The sequence below is a fragment of the Myotis myotis genome, unplaced genomic scaffold, assembly GCF_014108235.1.
Source record: "Myotis myotis isolate mMyoMyo1 unplaced genomic scaffold, mMyoMyo1.p scaffold_m19_p_1, whole genome shotgun sequence".
NCBI lineage: Eukaryota > Metazoa > Chordata > Mammalia > Chiroptera > Vespertilionidae > Myotis > Myotis myotis.
The window spans coordinates 2,717,295-2,734,488 of NW_023416313.1; the positions used below are offsets into that span (position 1 = coordinate 2,717,295).

Here is a 17,194-nt window from a genome sequence, read left to right on the forward strand (position 1 = left end):
GCAGAAAAAGCATTTGACAAAATTCAACACCCATTTTGGATAAAAACTCTCAGTAAGGCGGGAGTAGAAGGATCATACCTCAACATAATTAAAGCCATATATGACAGGCCCACAGCCAGCATCATACTCAATGGACAAAAACTAACACCATTTCCCTTAAGAACAGGAACTAGACAGGGATGCCCCCTCTCACCACTCCTGTTCAACATAGTACTGGAAATGTTAGCCATTGCAATTAGGCAAGAAGAAGAAATAAAAGGCATCCAAATTGGAAAAGAGGAAGTAAAACTGTCCTTATTTGCAGACGACATGATATTATACATACAAAACCTTAGAGACTCCATCAAAAAGCTACTAGACTTAATACATGAATTTGGCAATGTAGCAGGATACAAAATTAACCCCAAGAAATCTGAGGCATTTCTATACACCAATAGTGAACTTTCAGAAAGAGAGATTATAAAAACAACCCCGTTTACCATCGCACCAAAAAAATTTTGCTACCTAGGAATAAACTTAACTAAAGAGGTAAAAGACCTCTACTCAGAAAACTACAGGACGTTGAAAAAAGAGATAGAGGAAGACATAAACAGATGGAAGAACATACCGTGTTCATGGATTGGTAGAATCAACATCATTAAAATGTCCATACTACCCAAAGCAATCTATAAATTCAACGCACTTCCCATTAAAATACCAACGGCATACTTCATAGATCTAGAACGAACTCTCCAAAAATTCATCTGGAATAAAAAAAGACCCCGAATAGCTACAGCAATCCTGAAAAAGACCAAAGTAGGTGGGATCTCAATACCAGATATCAAGATGTATTACAAAGCCACTGTTCTCAAAACTGCCTGGTACTGGCACAAGAATAGGCATATAGATCAATGGAATAGAGAGCCCAGAAATCGGCCCGAACCAATATGCTCAATTAATATTTGACAAAGGAGGCAAGAACATACAATGGAGCCAAGATAGTCTCTTTAATAAATGGTGTTGGGAAAATTGGACGGATATATGCAAGAAAATGAAACTAGACCACCAACTTACAACATACACAAAAATAAACTCAAAATGGATAAAGGACTTAAATGTATGACAGGAAACCATAAAAATTCTAGAAGAATCCAAAGGCAACAAAATCTCAGACATATGCCGAAGCAATTTCTTCAGATACAGCTCCTAGGGCACTTGAAACTAAAGAGAAAATGAACAAATGGGACTACATCAAAATAAAAAGCTTCTGCACAGCAAAAGAAACCATCAACAAAACAACGAGAAAACCCACTGTGTGGGAAAATATATTTGCCAATGTCATACCTGATAAGGGCCTAATCTCCAAAATTTATAGGGAACTCATACAACTTAACAAAAGGAAGATAAACAATCCAATCAAAAAATGGGCAAAGGACCTAAATAGACACCTTTCAAAAGAGGACATTCAGAAAGCCAAGAGACATATGAAAACATGCTCAAAGTCACTAATCATCCGAGAGATGCAAATCAAAACAACAATGAGGTACCATCTCACACCTGTCAGACTGGCTATCATCAACAAATCAACAAACGACAAGTGCTGGAGAGGATGTGGAGAAAAAGGAACACTTGTGCACTGCTGGTGGGAATGCAGACTGGTGTAGCCACTATGGAAGACAGTATGGAATTCCTCAAAAAACTGAAAATGGAACTCCTATTTGACCCTGTGATCCCACTTCTAGGAATATATCCCAAGAACCAGAAACACCAATCAGAAAGGATATATGCACCTCTATGTTCATAGCAGCACAATTCACCATAGCTAGGATCTGGAAACAGCCTAGGTGCCCATCAGTAGATGAATGGATTAGAAAACTGTGGTACATCTACACGATGGAATACTATGCTGCTCTAAAAAGGAACTCTTACCATTTGCAACAGCATGGATGGAACTGGACAGCATTATGCTAAGTGAAATAAGCCAGTCAATGAAGGAAAAATACCACATGATCTCACTCATTCATGGATAATAGAGACCATTATAAACTTTTGAACAATAATAGATACAGAGGCAGAGCTGCCTCAAACAGATTGTCAAACTGCAGCGGGAAGACCGGGGAGGGGTGGGGGGCAGGAGGTAGGGGGGAAAGAGATCAACCAAAGGACTTGTATGCATGCATATAAGCATAACCAATGGACATAAGACACTGGGGGATAGGAGAGGCTAGGGGACTGTCTAGGGCGGGGGGGAAAAAATGGACACATATGTAATACCCTTTGTAATACTTTAAGCAATAAAATAAAAAATAATAATAATAATAAAGCATAGTGATTAATCACAAAAAAATATGTAATTATATATGTGTTTTCCGATGGTCTTAGGCGACCCCTGTGAAAGGGTCGTTCGACCCCCAAAGGGGTCGCGACCCACAGGTTGAGAACTGCTGACCTAGATCTACTAGATGTCAGAAATCTTTAGCAGGGCTACAAAAATGGCAGTTCTTTATGTCTGCATCAAAGTCCCTATAGATGAGCGGTGAATAGGATTCCTTTTTCCAGACTCCTCAGGGCACAACCAAATGCCCTAGGCGCCAGGACAGAGACCACAAATTCCTTCCGTTATTGTTACCATGTGAATTGTTGACTGTTAACTATCCTGCACCCACCTAATAAAGTGAATAAAGGCATGTCAGGTCCTATTCCTCAACTTCCCGGGGCTGAAAAGCTAAACTGAAGATATATTTTAGAAATCAGATCATTAAGTATATTCTTTCCTTTCCTTTAAATAATCTGCATAAATTGTTCTATTCTAGAGAGTAAATCAATCAGTAGTCCCTTTTACACGGGCTCAGAAACTTCCAGATTCTCCCTTTCCCCCTAGGCAGGCCTCAGTCCTCCTTGGTTACCTCTGCCGGCACGCCCTCAGGGTACTCTCTGCCACACTGCACGGCAAGGCCCACTCCCCTCACCTACCGCACATCACACGCACGGGGCGTCACACGCACGGGGCGTCACACGCACTGGGCGAGGCAGGAGCCTGAGCATCAGGGAGGCACCTACAGCCACGGAGATGATCCTGGGTTTGTTGCCACTTCACAGAACCACATCCTGCTTTTAGTGGATCAGAAGACAGATGGATGACAACAGGATGCTAATGGCAGAGCCCTCAAGAGGCCTGTACCCACTGCCAGTGGCTCCAGCACAGGAAGGCAGTGTGGTGCTGGGGGGGCTAGAGGGGAGAGCGCCCTCTGGGGGTTGGGGGAGAGCAAACTGATGAGAAGCACCTGCATTTGCTGGGTGTCAGGCATAGTTGCCAAAAACTTAGGAATGCTATCAATTTAAGTGTACCTTCAGGCACCTCTGAATTTGGGAAAGGTGCGAGAAGCCCCCACAATTCAAGCCAAAGTGGGGCAGCGTTAATATGACTACTTATCTATGGAGTTCTCCCTAGATCACTGAAACAGACATAGTCTTCAAACCCTAATTATAAACACTTTAAAGACAGGTTAGCAATGCAAAATTCCCCAAATACTCAGCCAAATATGACACTCAGCAGAGGTGACACAGTTGGGGTTGGAATTTTTACACTAAGGCCCTTCTCCTCAAAAACTAGATTGAAATGACAACCTGCAGAGCCCCATACATGTCAAAACTCTAAAAGTTCACTGATATTCAACTCATAAATGTTATTACACTATAAAGGTAAATGTAAAGGAAGAAAAAAGGTAGAAATATACACTGCATGGCTCAGAAAAACATATAAGCAAAGATGAAGAAAAGTAGTTAACTAACTAAACATTAAACATAAAAACCAACTTTCAAATGACTTATGTTAAACAAAACTGATCCGTCCTTTCTTATAGATTCTGGTCAAGTTTTCTATCATGAGAAATATTTGATTGGGGGGTTAAGATAAGTATTCTGCTCAAGTGAATATGAAATTAGACAACTCTGGAAATAGCGTTATCCCTTGAAATACTTAATAGAGTAATCTTATCCAAATGCATCTTCCAGGTGTTACCGAGCCACCAGTAACTATAACTGCTGGTGTGACTTTTACCTCAAGATATTTAGACCCTAGAACATTCATGTTTCAATGTCAAAGATCTGTACAATTTATACTAATGTCACTACCTACAAATCAAATCCCCTACCCTGTGCTCTCAGTCTAAGCCCACTGGGCCTTGATCTGTCCAAGAATCTCTCTCGCGCGCACACATTTAACTGCTATCCTTCCTTCAACAGTGGCATTCTTCCCATCCCAGAGAAAATCTGACATCCATCAATCTCACCATTCTTTGCTCCCTACAGCACCAGCACCTTGCTCTGTACCTGCATCGCCACTGTGTAATCTATCATGTTCTAGTAAAATCCCATGTCCTTCCATCCTTGGGGCAGGGAAAGATGAAGCACTCGGGTTGGATTCAACGCCCGCAGTGGGGCCAACGCCCGCAGTGGGGCCAATGCCCACAGTGGGGCCAACGCCACCAGGCCTCACAGACTAACTTCCCAGCAGGAAGGTGCTGGCAAAGAGGCAGGATTGAAACGCAGGGAAAGGGCTAAGATATAAGGGTGTCTGTCAGGCTCTGAGCGCGTTACTAGAGCAACTGGGTAAAGGGCTTAGGAGAGGAACAGCCACTGTGACCATGCCGTGTGTCGGCTGGCCTGGGCCATGGTGCCCAGGTACTTGGTGGTTAAGCAGATGCCGGTGTCTGTGAGATGCTTCTAGGTGAGATTAAGGTCCAAATCAGTGGACTGAGCACACAGGCTGCCCTCCCCAGTGTGGGTGAGCCGCATCCAGTCCGCTGGAGGCCTGAATAAGTTACAGGCTGAGTAAGAAAGAACCTGCATTTTACCAGTCTGAAAACACGGTCTTCAAATAGCCTTCTCTACACTCATGGTCAGAAAGATACTTGTCTGTATTTTCTTCCAAAAGCATTCAAGTTTTTCTTGTCACATTTGTCCTTTAAAACAAGAAAAGTTCTCCAACATTAAAGTCTGTGGTCATCTCTCCTGCCCTGGTGCCCACCCACCTTCTCCAGCTGACTTCCCCCATCAGCGGCCTCCCACAGCAAAATCTGAATCAGATGTAAATTTTTCTAGTAGCCATATTAAAAGGGAAAAGCAAATGCAATTCATTTTTTTGTTTGCTTACTTTTTGTTAATCCTCATCCAGGGATATTTTTACCATTGATTTTTAGAGTAGAAGGGAGGGAGGGAAGGGGGGAGAGAGAAACATCAACATGAGAAAGAGACACACATCAATTGGTTGCCTCCTCCGCATGCCCGGACTGGTCCTGGGGATTGAACCTGCAACCCAAGTATGTGCCCTTGACTGGGAATCAAACCCTCAACCTTTAGGTGCATGGGCTGACGCTCTAACCACTGGGCGTCAGTGGTCAGGTCCCAAGTGAAATTACTTTTAACATACTTCACTTAACTCGATATATTCAAAATATTAACCCTCTAAATACAATCCAGGTTAAAGATTACGAATGGTATTTTACACTTCTATTTCCTGTACTGAGTCTTTGAAATCTGGGGAATATTTGACACAAGACAGCTCAAGTAAAAACAGCCACATCTCAAGTGCTCAAAAGCCACAAGTGGCTCGTGGCTACCGTACTGAACAGCACAGTCCTAAGTGATCTCCAGTCCCAAGATTTCAAATCCTATCGATGTAGCAATTACTCCAAATGTCATCTCTACTGCTTCTCTCATGAACCCCAGAATTCTAGAGCCATCAAGGTACTGGACAGTGAGGTGTGCAACTGGACGCTCAACTTACATCTTTTTTTGTTGTGAATTCTCACCCGAGGATATTTTTCCATTGATTTTTAGAGAGAGTGGAAGAGAGAGGGAAAGACAGAGAAATATCAATGTGAGAGAAACACATCGACTGGTTGCTTCCAGCACGAGCCTTGAGCAGGGCCCGGGGCACATGCCTTGACCAGAATAGAACCTGGGACCCTAAGGTCTGCAGGCCAATGCTCTATCTACTGTGCCCAACTCGCTAGGACACAACTTATGTCTTAAATAAAAAACAAACTGCATTCTCACGACCGCCATCCTTGCCATGACCTTCCCAATGTCAGTCAAGGGCAATGCTTTGATTCTATGGCTCAAGCTGACTCCCCTCCTCTCACATCCCATATCTATCCACCAGCACCTCTTAGTTCTACCTTCACAACGCACCCAGACCAGGTGCTCCGTGTTCTGCCCTCCGCGTTCTGCCCTCACATCTCTCTCGCCGTTTCCTTCAGCTCCTGTCACCTTGCCAGAGCCTTCCCTGTCCACCCTGTGCAACACTGCCACCTCTGCTCTGGCTTTCCTTAGCACAGATCTCCACTTGACATGGGATCCACTGCTTACTCCTATCAGCAGCCTCTCCCCACCCCTCCCAGGACAGAACACGTGTGTGCTGGCTGTGTGGGGGGGTGACCCTCAGGTGGCCGACAGCCTCCGCCTGCTGGACATTCAAGTCACCACAGAAAGGACATGACGCCATAAGTCTCCCAGGCTGCCCGCAGCCACAGCGATCAGAGAGGGACTAGACCCAGCCTCCCTGCCCTCGGCAGACTTCCTATCAGCTGGGCCATGACTTCCTCAGAACTGCCTGGCCCTGCCTCCTCTCCCTTCACAGTCACATCCCATGTGCCCTGTCCTTCCTCCTTCCCTTCCCAGGCAAGTCCCCGGTAAGTCTCCTGCATGTCTGACCATCTTGGCATCTGTGCCTAGGACGAAGCAGGCGCTCAAGCATTACGTGGGTGAATGACCCTCCAGGAAGAGTAGGGCAGTGGGAGGAACGTGCACTTTCAGCTGCAAGGGGAGAGCCCGGGCTCCTGCTCCGCCATGTTATCTGTAACCCTGGGGAAGTTTCTGGAGACCTGAGCCACAGCATCAGTTGTAAAACGGAGACAATCCCACCCTCCCGAGACTGTCAGGAGGATGAAATGACAGTCCCCTGAGGTCCCACCACATGGCCGCCCATGCAGGCCCCGACTTCCGAGTGTGAGCCCTTCCCCTCCTAACCCATCCCTGTAGCTGCTGAGATCCTCCGCCTTGACCCTGCCCCATAACTTCTGACCATTTTTAATGAAATATAGCCCCAAATGACCCTATATACCCAACAGTAATTCCTTGTTCAATTAAGCCTAATGAAAAAACTTGTATTTTCATTCCTATGATGGACTTTGAGTTTATTTATGAGATTTTAGAAAGTGAAATCTCATCAGAGATGGGTATCATATACTCTGAAACGTAAGCTTCAAGAAAGTACACTTTAGCCCTAGCCAGTTTGGCTCAGTGGATAGAGTGTCAGCCTGCAGACCAAAGGGTCCTGGGTTCGATTCCAGTCAAGGGCATGTACCTCGGTTGCAGCTCCTCCTCGGCCCGTTCCTGGCTGGGGCTCAGGGAGGAGGCAACCAGTCGATGTGTTTCTCTCACATTGATATTTCCCTCTGTCTTTCCCTCTCTCTCCCACTCTCCCTAAAAATCAATGGAAAAATGTCCTCTAGTGAGGGTTTTTTTTAAAAAAGTACACTTTAAAAAAACACCCAGTACAAAATATAAAAACGCAGTTCAGTACCAACTTTTTTAAAAATATATTTTTATTGACTTTAGAGAGGAAGGGAGAGGGAGAGATAGAAGTATCAATGATAGAGAATCATTGATGGGCTGCCTCCTGCGCGCCCCCTACTGGGGGTCAAGTCCGCAACCCAGGCCTGTGCCCTTGACCTGGAATCTACCTTGACCTCCAGGTTCCTAGGTCGATGCTCAACCACTGAGCCACACCGGCCAGGCAGTACCAACTTCTTAAAGTTAAGGTTTTTAAAGCCCCTCAAAAATGTTTTTTTAAGTTTGTAGCCTTCTAGATTATTATGGAGTTTTCCAGGGACATATGCACTGACTTTTTGTGGATTTAAATTCAGCAGTTTTTACAAAACCTTGAGCATGACGTATGTGCGCCTCTTACATATGCATTCTGGAAAATCCCCAAGTGGGTAACTAATGGTCAGCGCGAGTCACAGAGAACAGGAGTAGGAAGCTTGAGGGTGAGGGTTCTTACTTTTATGAGCTTCTTTTAAAAGTCTTACAGGGCTGGCTACATAATTTGTGGGGTCCAGGGCAAAATTAATTAAGAATATTGAGACCGTGACAGCAGAGCACTAAACCAAGTGAGGGCCCAGGCGACTGTCCAGGTTGCCAGTTCATGAGGCGGACTGTGAGCCTTTGTAATTTTTAGTAATCTAATATTTAATGTGCAGCACAAAAAGTTGTCATCATTATTAATACAAAATTATAATACAGGGCTACTTCAGAGAAAAAATATCAAGGCTAATGTCTAAAATTATTAAAATAGAGCCACCAAGAAAAATTTTCACATGATCAACGATAATTCAGAGAAGTCAGACACGTGCCGGTCAGCTTTCTGTCAGCTGTGTAGGGTAAGGAGGTTACCATGCAAGCTCCCAGGACACACGTCTACATCCACTGCAACGGGAAGCCCTCCCATCAGCCAGTGGGCGTGCACACACGGGATACTCGGCCATGAGAAGCGCGAAGGAGACCTGTGAGGAAGGAAATCTGGGTGCCTGATAAGAAAAGCGCCCAAGACACGAAGTCTAGTGCTTGTTTAAACACGGAACACTCTACCAGGACTCCACTTCTTACAAGTATAGGCATAGTTTTTTCTATGACATCCAAGAAACTTGGTGGTTTTTCAAGATGAGTACAGGATGGGAAGACGAGTGAAGATTTACTTTTCATCTTACAATTTACTTCTTTCTTAGATTTTTTAAATATATACTTAAAAAACCCCAAAAGGCTCACCGGCCAGTGGGGCTGGTTGGGCATTGTCCAGTCAGGGCACATGCCTGGGTTGCAGCTTCCATCCTCAGCCCCAGTCAGGGTGCGTGTGGGAGGCAATGAATGGATGTCTCTCTCACATCAACGTTTCTCTCTCTCTCTCTCTCTCTCTCTCTCTCTCTCTTTCCCTCTTTCCTTCCCTCCCTTGCCCTTTCCCTCCCTCCCAACTCTCTAAAAGAAAATCAATGGAAAAAATATCCTCAGGTGAGGATTAACAAAAATAAATTAAAAATACATGATTCTACCATCTTCAGGCTTTAAAATAAGTAAATAAATTGGCTTTATAACAATTACTTATGTTCAAAACAATGTTTTGGTAAATAATACAAAATATACTTTAACGGTTTTAAGTTAAGCTTTACATTTTATAAAAATTACCAATTAGCTGGTAATAGCAAAAAATTATTAAAATTACTATCAGTAGCCAATTATTTATGGTGATAACCAAAGAAAGCAGCAGCGAGTAACAACCACCATCAAGAAATGGATAAAAAAAAGTGTTGATTCAATTTCAACTCCCTCTCGATTAAATCTTCAGGGCAGATGCTAACAAGGAGCAAAATGTTAGACACCCAAGAAAAGGCAAGTAACTGAAGAAAAAAGTAAAGAGCCTGAATAAGTCCCCAAACTAGGGAGGCAGTTTTGAATAGCGATGCACTGGCTATTAAAATTCCAAAGGTACTCTGGGAAATAAACGTAACTGAGCTCCAAGCAAACTCCTGGCTGAGAGGGAAATAAATCCCTCCCCTGTTCTCCCGCTCTTCATTACTGAGGTAACAACCATTGCACCCCAAAAACAATTTTGAAAATGCATTGAGACTTATTTCTTTACACTTACTTATCTCCATAGGGATGGATTCATTTCATTTCTATATGTACTGTGCCATTCCCCTGCGCCAGGCACATGAATTAAAGACTCCACTCACAGTGACCAGGCTCACTCTAGAGCAGCCGTGGGCAAACTACGGCACGCGGGCTGGATCCGGCCCGTTTGAAATGAATAAAACAAACAAAAAGACCGTACCCTTTTATGTAATGATGTTTACTTTGAATTTATATTAGTTCACACAAACACTCCATCCATGCTTTTGTTCCGGCCCTCCGGTCCAGTTTAAGAACCCATTGTGGCCCTCGAGTCAAAAAGTTTGCCCACCCCTGCTCTAGAGAATCACTCATGCATGCACACACACACACACACACACACACACACACACAGCCTGCACCCACAGCACTCACCTCCTTCCATCACTCTAGCTCAGCGGTTCTCAACCTATGGGTCGCGACCCTTTCACGGGGGTCACCTAAGACCATCGGAAAACACATATATAATTACCCATTGTTTTGTGATTAATCACTGTGCTTTAATGATGTTCAATTTGTAACAATGAAATTGGGGGTCACCACAACATGAGGAACTGTATTAAAGGGTCACGGCATGAGGAAGGTTGAGAACCACTGCTCTAGCTAGAAGCACACACGGACAGAGCAACACATTCTCAAGCATTTCTGTAATTATTAATTTTCTAACTTTTTATTGTCTTTCTTTCTAATACAGTTATTAGTTCATTCATTCAGTGGGATAGCCCCATCACCCCCAATTCTTTGGGGCAAGTTTTAAGAGCAGTTTATTAGGAATATGTAGGTTTCCAATGATTTTTTTTTTAAGTTCATACATAATCATAAATATAGTCAATATACGTTAAATAGCAATCAATACATATTCTTGTGTTGCTGCAAGTAGGGAATTCCATTTATTTTAGAACTAACAGTACTTTTTCAAGTTTCCGGGTAGAACTTGTTAATAACTAGTGCATATAAACTGAAAAATAAATACTGAATTACAAGTTTCCAAATTATAGCTGGTTTTCCTCGCTTCCTTTCTCCTTAGCGGGTCAGGGGTAAGGCTGCTGACCAGACAAAGAGAGAGGGCTCCAGAGAAAGCCTTTTCAGGGCAAAGCTGGAAGATGATGTCTAACTCAGAATTTCCATGTCAACAGTCATTCCAAATACTGCATAGGGAGACACTATTGTTTAATGAATTATTTCAAGATAGAAGATTAAAATGGAACATCTGTTTCACTGAAAACGAATGTACAGTGTAAATCGGACAATTCCCATTTCCCACACAAGACACAGGCAAAAGGAACTGCGCGGCCTACAGGCAGGTTTGCCGTCTTCAGAACAAGCTGGGCACCATCACGGGTCTACTTGTGCAAAACCCCTCTCCAGCCAATGCTCCTGTTCTGCTTATTCCCCAAACTAAGGAGAGAACAGAGGTGCAGGTGGAGACCAGGTGACTTTTCCTTTACACACAAGCCCAGAAATGAACCTGTGGGCATGTTACAGCACCAGTATGAGCTGTAAAACCAATCAGCGTACCCAACCACCACTGTTCCTACACCTGCTCCAACTAATAGCTAAAAGCTGCCACTTCCTGAGCACTTACTACGCGCTGGGCCTTGTTCAAGTGTCATGCGGATGGATTCAAGCAGCTCTCATCTAAAGCCACTCCAACCCTCCTCCCCCTCTGCTGAAATCAGAGACTATAGACCAACTGAGTTAATTCAAACACTCAAGGAGTAAGTACTATGTAAAAAGCCACACTGCACATTAGCAGGAGTCAGCAATGGATCAGAGTTCCCTCTCTTCCCTCGGAGTTTACAATCCAGGAAAGACCTCCATGTAAAGACTTAACTAAAAAGTCAAAGGGAAAAAATAGCTAAGTGGAGGTACCAGTCAAGCACCCGTGTGGAAGAATGAGGAGTTAATTCTGAAAACCAGGGGAAGCTTCTCTCATAGAAGCAGAAGTATTTAAGCCAAACCGTCAGTATTAAGAATTCCGACAGGAAGAAAAAGGCAGAAAGGCCATTCCAGAATAAAGGAACTGGACAAACAACCATGAAAGCAGCCAGAGGTCTAGTGTTGAAACACAAGGTGACGAGAGAGACACAGTAAAAGATCAAGCTCAAGGCTGGAATGAGGCCAGATGGCATAAGGTCTTAGAGCGATTTCCTAACCCTTTCACGTGAATTCTCCACCAGGGTCAGGTGGTGGTGGCTCCAAGGGAAGGCTCTGCAGGAAACAGCCCACCTCCCAGCAGAACTCGGCCATACCCCCAGGTGTGATGGAGGGGGATGCTGAGAACCTCCGGTGCACATTGGGGGGAAGGCGCGCCATGGTTTGATTTACTATTAAACCATCCTGTAACAACACAGGACCAGAGAGACTGGAGAAAGTGAGGCCGGTCAGCAGCAGGCCTACGTAACCATCCACGTGAGGGCTGACAAGAGCCCACAGCGGCAGGGGCGAGGAGCCCTAGAAAAGGTGGGTGGAAAGGACACGTGGAGGCAGACGGGGCAAAAATCTGGTGAAGAAACGGAAAAAGCCGAGTGTCCAGCCTGGGTAACGAGAAGGACGAACGTGCTGGAAGTGAGGCATCTCACTCACAGCGCAACGAGGACACGCAGGACACCAAGTATGGCCACTTTAAGGGACACGACAACAAAAATAGCACAGACAAGACCGCTCTCATTTCACAGAACAAAGAGACTAAAGTCCGAGAGGGATGTACCCGACTTGCCCACAGTGACCCAGGGGTGAGCGCTGCGCCCAGACACAGCCGCGTCTCCAGTACAGGCCTCGTCAGCTTAAATAAGCCCTCCCATGCAAACCACTTTCTAGTGAGATTAATAACTCTTGTCTTAAAAACCATTTTAATAAAAAGTAATCTGCTGGGAGTGCAATGAGATTTCAGAGGTCAGGGACACTTCAAACCCTGTGCCTGGCTCCTCCGTCCAGGGTACAGTTCGAGGCTCCGTGGGCGCAGGCAGGCTCCTGGGTGCTGGCAGTCAGACAGATGGGAGGCGGTTGTTTGCACGTCGTATAAAGATCCCACTTGGTATCACATGAGAGGCCAAAAATAACTGGAAAAAATATTCTAAGTATTAACTATCTTCAACACAATATAACCGCATTGTGAATGTTGTGGTTGGGACTTGATGTTTGCTATTAACATACTTCATAACAATAACACACTACATAAGGCGATTACAGACTTGAGCAAACATTTGAACACTTTCATGTTTAAACTCCTGAGCAAGGTGTTGGGGGTAAAATAACAGCACAGCCAGAGTTTAACATACACAATACAACATGACACAGGTAATAATGCAAGTAAAAATAGAGGATTATGACTGCAGAAATGAATAACTCATTTTTACAGGATTTCCAAAGGGTTCCAGAGAGGACGTAAAATCAGATGTGGGCTTTTAAAAACTGGAGGGGAGCCCTGGCCAGTTTGCCTCCATGTTTAAAGCCTCAGCTTACAGACCAAAGGGTCTTGGGTTCGATTCCCAGTCCAGGGCACGTACCTGGACTGCAGGTTTCGGGCTGCAGGTTTCATGCAGGTCAGGTTGTGTGTGGGAGGCAACCTATCAATGTGTCTCTCTCACATAGTGTTTCTCTCTTTCTCTACCCCCCCTCCTTCCTCCCTCCCTTCTAAAAGTCAATGGGAAAAATATCCTCGGGTGAGGATTAACAAAACATTTTAAAAACTGGAGGGGATGGGAGTGAGACAGGCATTCCAATCAGAGCTGAGGCTCTAAGCAAACAAGGAAGCAGCAGCTTGGCATGTTCCGAGAGGAAGAGTGGTCCTGATTAGCGGCAGTGTGGAATGGTGAAGAAGAGGACAGGTGAAGTTCAGAGACGTCTGGGGCCGGGCCACGAGGGGCCTTGAATGGGATGCTGGTGGGCCCGGATTCCATCCCCCCAGCAGCAGGTAGTCTTAAGCTTTCTAAGCCAGAGACTGGCAAGATCTGATCCGTGTTTCAGAAAGATGACTCTGGCGGCCAGAGAGGAGGAGGTGGAGAGGAGCCTGAAGACAAAGCTTTAAGCCAAGAAAGGAATCAGAAGCATTGACACATTGGCACTAATCTAGTCTTTTTAAAGGGGCTGAATGTTGCTGGAATTATTTCACATCTCCCCTTACTTGACCATCCCAACCATCCTGAGACAGGTATCATCATTATTCCCATTTCACTGATGAGAAAACTGGCTCAGAGGCCATTAACTGTTCCAAGCGAAATGCTGCTAAAACAGAAAATCCAGGCTCGGTACTTTTCCATTCTGGGCAAAAAATTTTTTTATCCTATTGCTTTTGAAAAGCAATATTGCTACTGTAAAAGCAGGGTGATCTATAAGATCGCTAGAGAAGTGTTAAAAATCATGTAATTTTCCCAAATGTTTGCAACTTGTGTAAATAAGCTAATTAGCCTTAAAATAGTTATAGATATGCTTTCTGTTAACCCCATGTTAAAGACCTGTCCTTTAAAAAATGAACAAAAAAACCCTGGTACCTCTAATTCCACGTGCTATGGAGTTAAATATTTAAGACTAGTATTCTGCCCTTCATTCCATGTTCAAGTAGCCAAATTGGCATTTCACTGAGAGACCATTATACATGTGCCCCAACTGAAGCAGTAAACTACTTTCTGAATTATTAAAAATTCATTATTTAGCAGGGTACAGCAATTGAATCTAGAATACAGGGTGGGGCAAAAGGAGGTTTGCAGTTGTTCATATGCAAAATAGAACAATAATTAATAAATAATAATAAAGAATAAACTCGTGTTTCACTAAGGCACGCCTTTAAAGCTCCTTTGCTTCACCCTGTTGTAGATGTAACTGCAAGGAGCTTACCTAATTCAGAAAGTGTTTGTCACAAAAGAATGGCGTAAAGGTCCTGAGACCCATTTAAGAACGGATGGTTCCAGCCCTAGCTGGTTTTGCTCAGTGGGTAGAGCATCAGCCTGCAGACTAAAGGGTCCCAGGTTCGATTCCAGATCAGGGCACAGGCCCTGGGTTGTGGACTCGGCCCCAGTAGGGGGCTTGCAGGAGGCAGCCGATCAATGATTCTCTCTCATCACTGATGTTTCTATCTCTCTCTCCCTCTCCCTTCCTCTCTGAAATCAATAAAAATAAAAATACATTTTTTAGCCTTGATTGGTTTGGCTCAGTGGATAGAGCCCTGGAGACTAAAGGGTCCTGGGTTCAATTCCGGTCAGGGGCATGTACCTTGGTTGCAGGCACATCCCCAGTAGGGGGTGTGCAGGAGGCAGCTAATCCATGTTTCTCTCTCATCGATGTTTCTGACTCTCTATCCCTCTCCCTTCCTCTCTGTAAAAAATCAATAAAATATATTTTTTAAAAATATATATATGTATATATATATATATATCTTTTAAATGGATGAATCCAGAACAACTGATGAGAGAACATCTGACCTTCAGAATGCAGAGTGGCAGATTTTTCCCCCTCCCCTTTAAATTCCAAAGTCTATGAAATGGCCAAGGTGTTCTGGTGCGGGTCTTATCTATACTAATAAAAGGGTAATATACTAATTAGACCGGGAGAGCTTCCGGAAGTCCTTAGGGACAAGGCCATGGTGGCAGGCTGAGGCAGAGGTGGTTAGGGGCGATCAGGCCAGGAGGGGAGGGCAGTTGGGGGCGAGAAGGCAGGCAGGCAGGCAGACTGGTTAGAGGTGATCAGGCAGGCAGGGCAGGTGAGCGGTTAGGAGCCAGTGGTCCCAAATTGGGAGAGGGATGTCTGACTGCCGGTTTAGGCCCAATACCAGGGGGATCCGGCCTAAACCGGCAGTCGGACATGCCCCGAGGGGTCCCAGATTGGAGAAGGTGCAGGCCAGGCTGAGGGACACTCCCTCCCCATGCACGCATTTCGTGCACCAGGCCACTAGCATTACATAGGAGAAATCTGGATTACTCACAACCCCCATTATCAAAACTGCTTGCCCCCGTCCACCTCACCCAACTTCCCCGCCGTCCTGTGGTGTGTGTGTGTAAGCCCCGACTCGGGAACTCGGAGGCAGCATCCACCCGGAATGTCCAAGTGTCCACCCCAGGTCATTCCCGGCAGGAACCGCATTCGGTTAAATCGCTCCAGCGACCCGCATGCCCCTCCCCGCTTCTCCGCTGCACGGTCTCCCGGCTGACGCCCCCCCCAGCTTCCCTGTGGGGGGCAGGGCCGAGAGGCGGCGAAAGAGACGTCAAAACTGGGCTCCGCGACCGGGGCGTCTGCTCCCCGGGACGCGCAGGCCCCCGTCCGTGCATCCCCGGCCGCGCGCGGCAGGTCACACGCCGCGACCCCCGTCTCCCGGGCGGAGAGGAGCGGCGGCTCCGAACGGCCGCGGGGACGGCGAGCGCTCGGAGCCCGGGCTCGGGACCCCCGCTCGGCCGCGGCGGGGACTCCGCGGGCCCGTCACGCCTGCAGGCGGCCGTAACCTTCGCCAAACCTTGCGCCGCGCCCGCCCCGCGCGCGCCCGGCCCCGGCCCCGCCCCCCGCCGCCGCCCGCCGCGCCACAGGCCCGCGCGCCCGTCCGTCAGGCCGGCCCCGCCCCGCGCGGCCCCTCCCCCGCCGGCCGTTCCCCTCCCCGGGCCCCCGAAGGACAATGCTGGCGGGGAGGGGGCCGCGCCGCGAGCGCCCACCCGCCGGCCACGCCAGGACCCCGCCGCCGCCGCCGCCGCCGCCCGGGGCTCCGCGCCCCGGCCCACGTCCGGCCCGCGCCTGGCCTCCCCCCGAAGAGCCGCTCCCGGCGCCGCGACGCCGGCCCATTGTGCGGACTCATCGTCCGCCCCTCGCTCTCCCGGAGCGCGGGGCCGGGCCGGGGCGGGGGGTCCCCGAGCCCGCAGCCCGCCGCACGCCGGGGCAGGGCCGGGGTGCTCGCGGAGCCCGCGGCTCCCGGGACGGCCCGGCCTCCCTCCAGCCGGCCCCAGAGTCTCTCGGCGGCGGCTGCCCGCCGGGTCCCTCCCCGCCCGGCCGGCCCAGGGGCCGCGCCCGTCCGCCCGCCCCGGCCTCCCGGTACCTGCCGAGCGGCGCCTCCTCTCCTCTGCTCTCCTCTCGGGCTCCGAGCGGCTCCGAGCGCCGGCGGCCCTGGCCTGCGCCTTACGTAAAGCGGCGGCGGCCCCGGCGCCACTCGCGGAGGGCGGGAGGCTGCGCGGAGCCGCTCCACTCCGTTACCCGGCAACTGGCCTCAGCGCCCCGCCGGCGGCGCGCTCCATATCCTTCCGCCCGGCGCCGGGATTACATCACGCCCGCCCCGCCCCCGGCCCCGCCCCTCCGGCCGCCGCGCTGCGGGAGCGGAGGCGGGCGGGCCGGTGCCGGCGGGGCCCGGCTACCTGGGGCGGCGGTCGGAGAGGAGTCGCCCCCTCCGGAGGGCGCGGGGCTGCTCTCGCCAAAAAGTCCTGAACGCCGCCGCCGCCCGGCCCCCGCGGCTCGGCACAGCCCCCGCCTTCCCGGGCGCTCGCTCCACCTGTCTGCGCCCCTCCGCGCCGCG

At 47.8% G+C, this 17,194-nt stretch overlaps 1 protein-coding gene across 6 annotated transcripts in view; it reads right to left on the minus strand.

The window, feature by feature from the left end:
• LOC118666255 (TBC1 domain family member 14) overlaps window positions 1-16,908 on the minus strand; it is a 168,432-nt gene extending 151,524 nt beyond the window's left edge. For 2 of the 6 annotated variants that reach the window (XM_036328289.1, XM_036328279.1), the window contains exon 1: window positions 16,724-16,898. The gene's annotated coding sequence lies outside the window, so the exon portion shown is untranslated. Of the gene's footprint in view, window positions 1-16,723 lie in introns of all 6 variants that reach the window. The other 4 variants (XR_004970921.1, XM_036328307.1, XM_036328299.1 and 1 more) reach the window with 4 other exon arrangements.
• Between the last annotated feature and the right edge of the window lie 286 nt (window positions 16,909-17,194).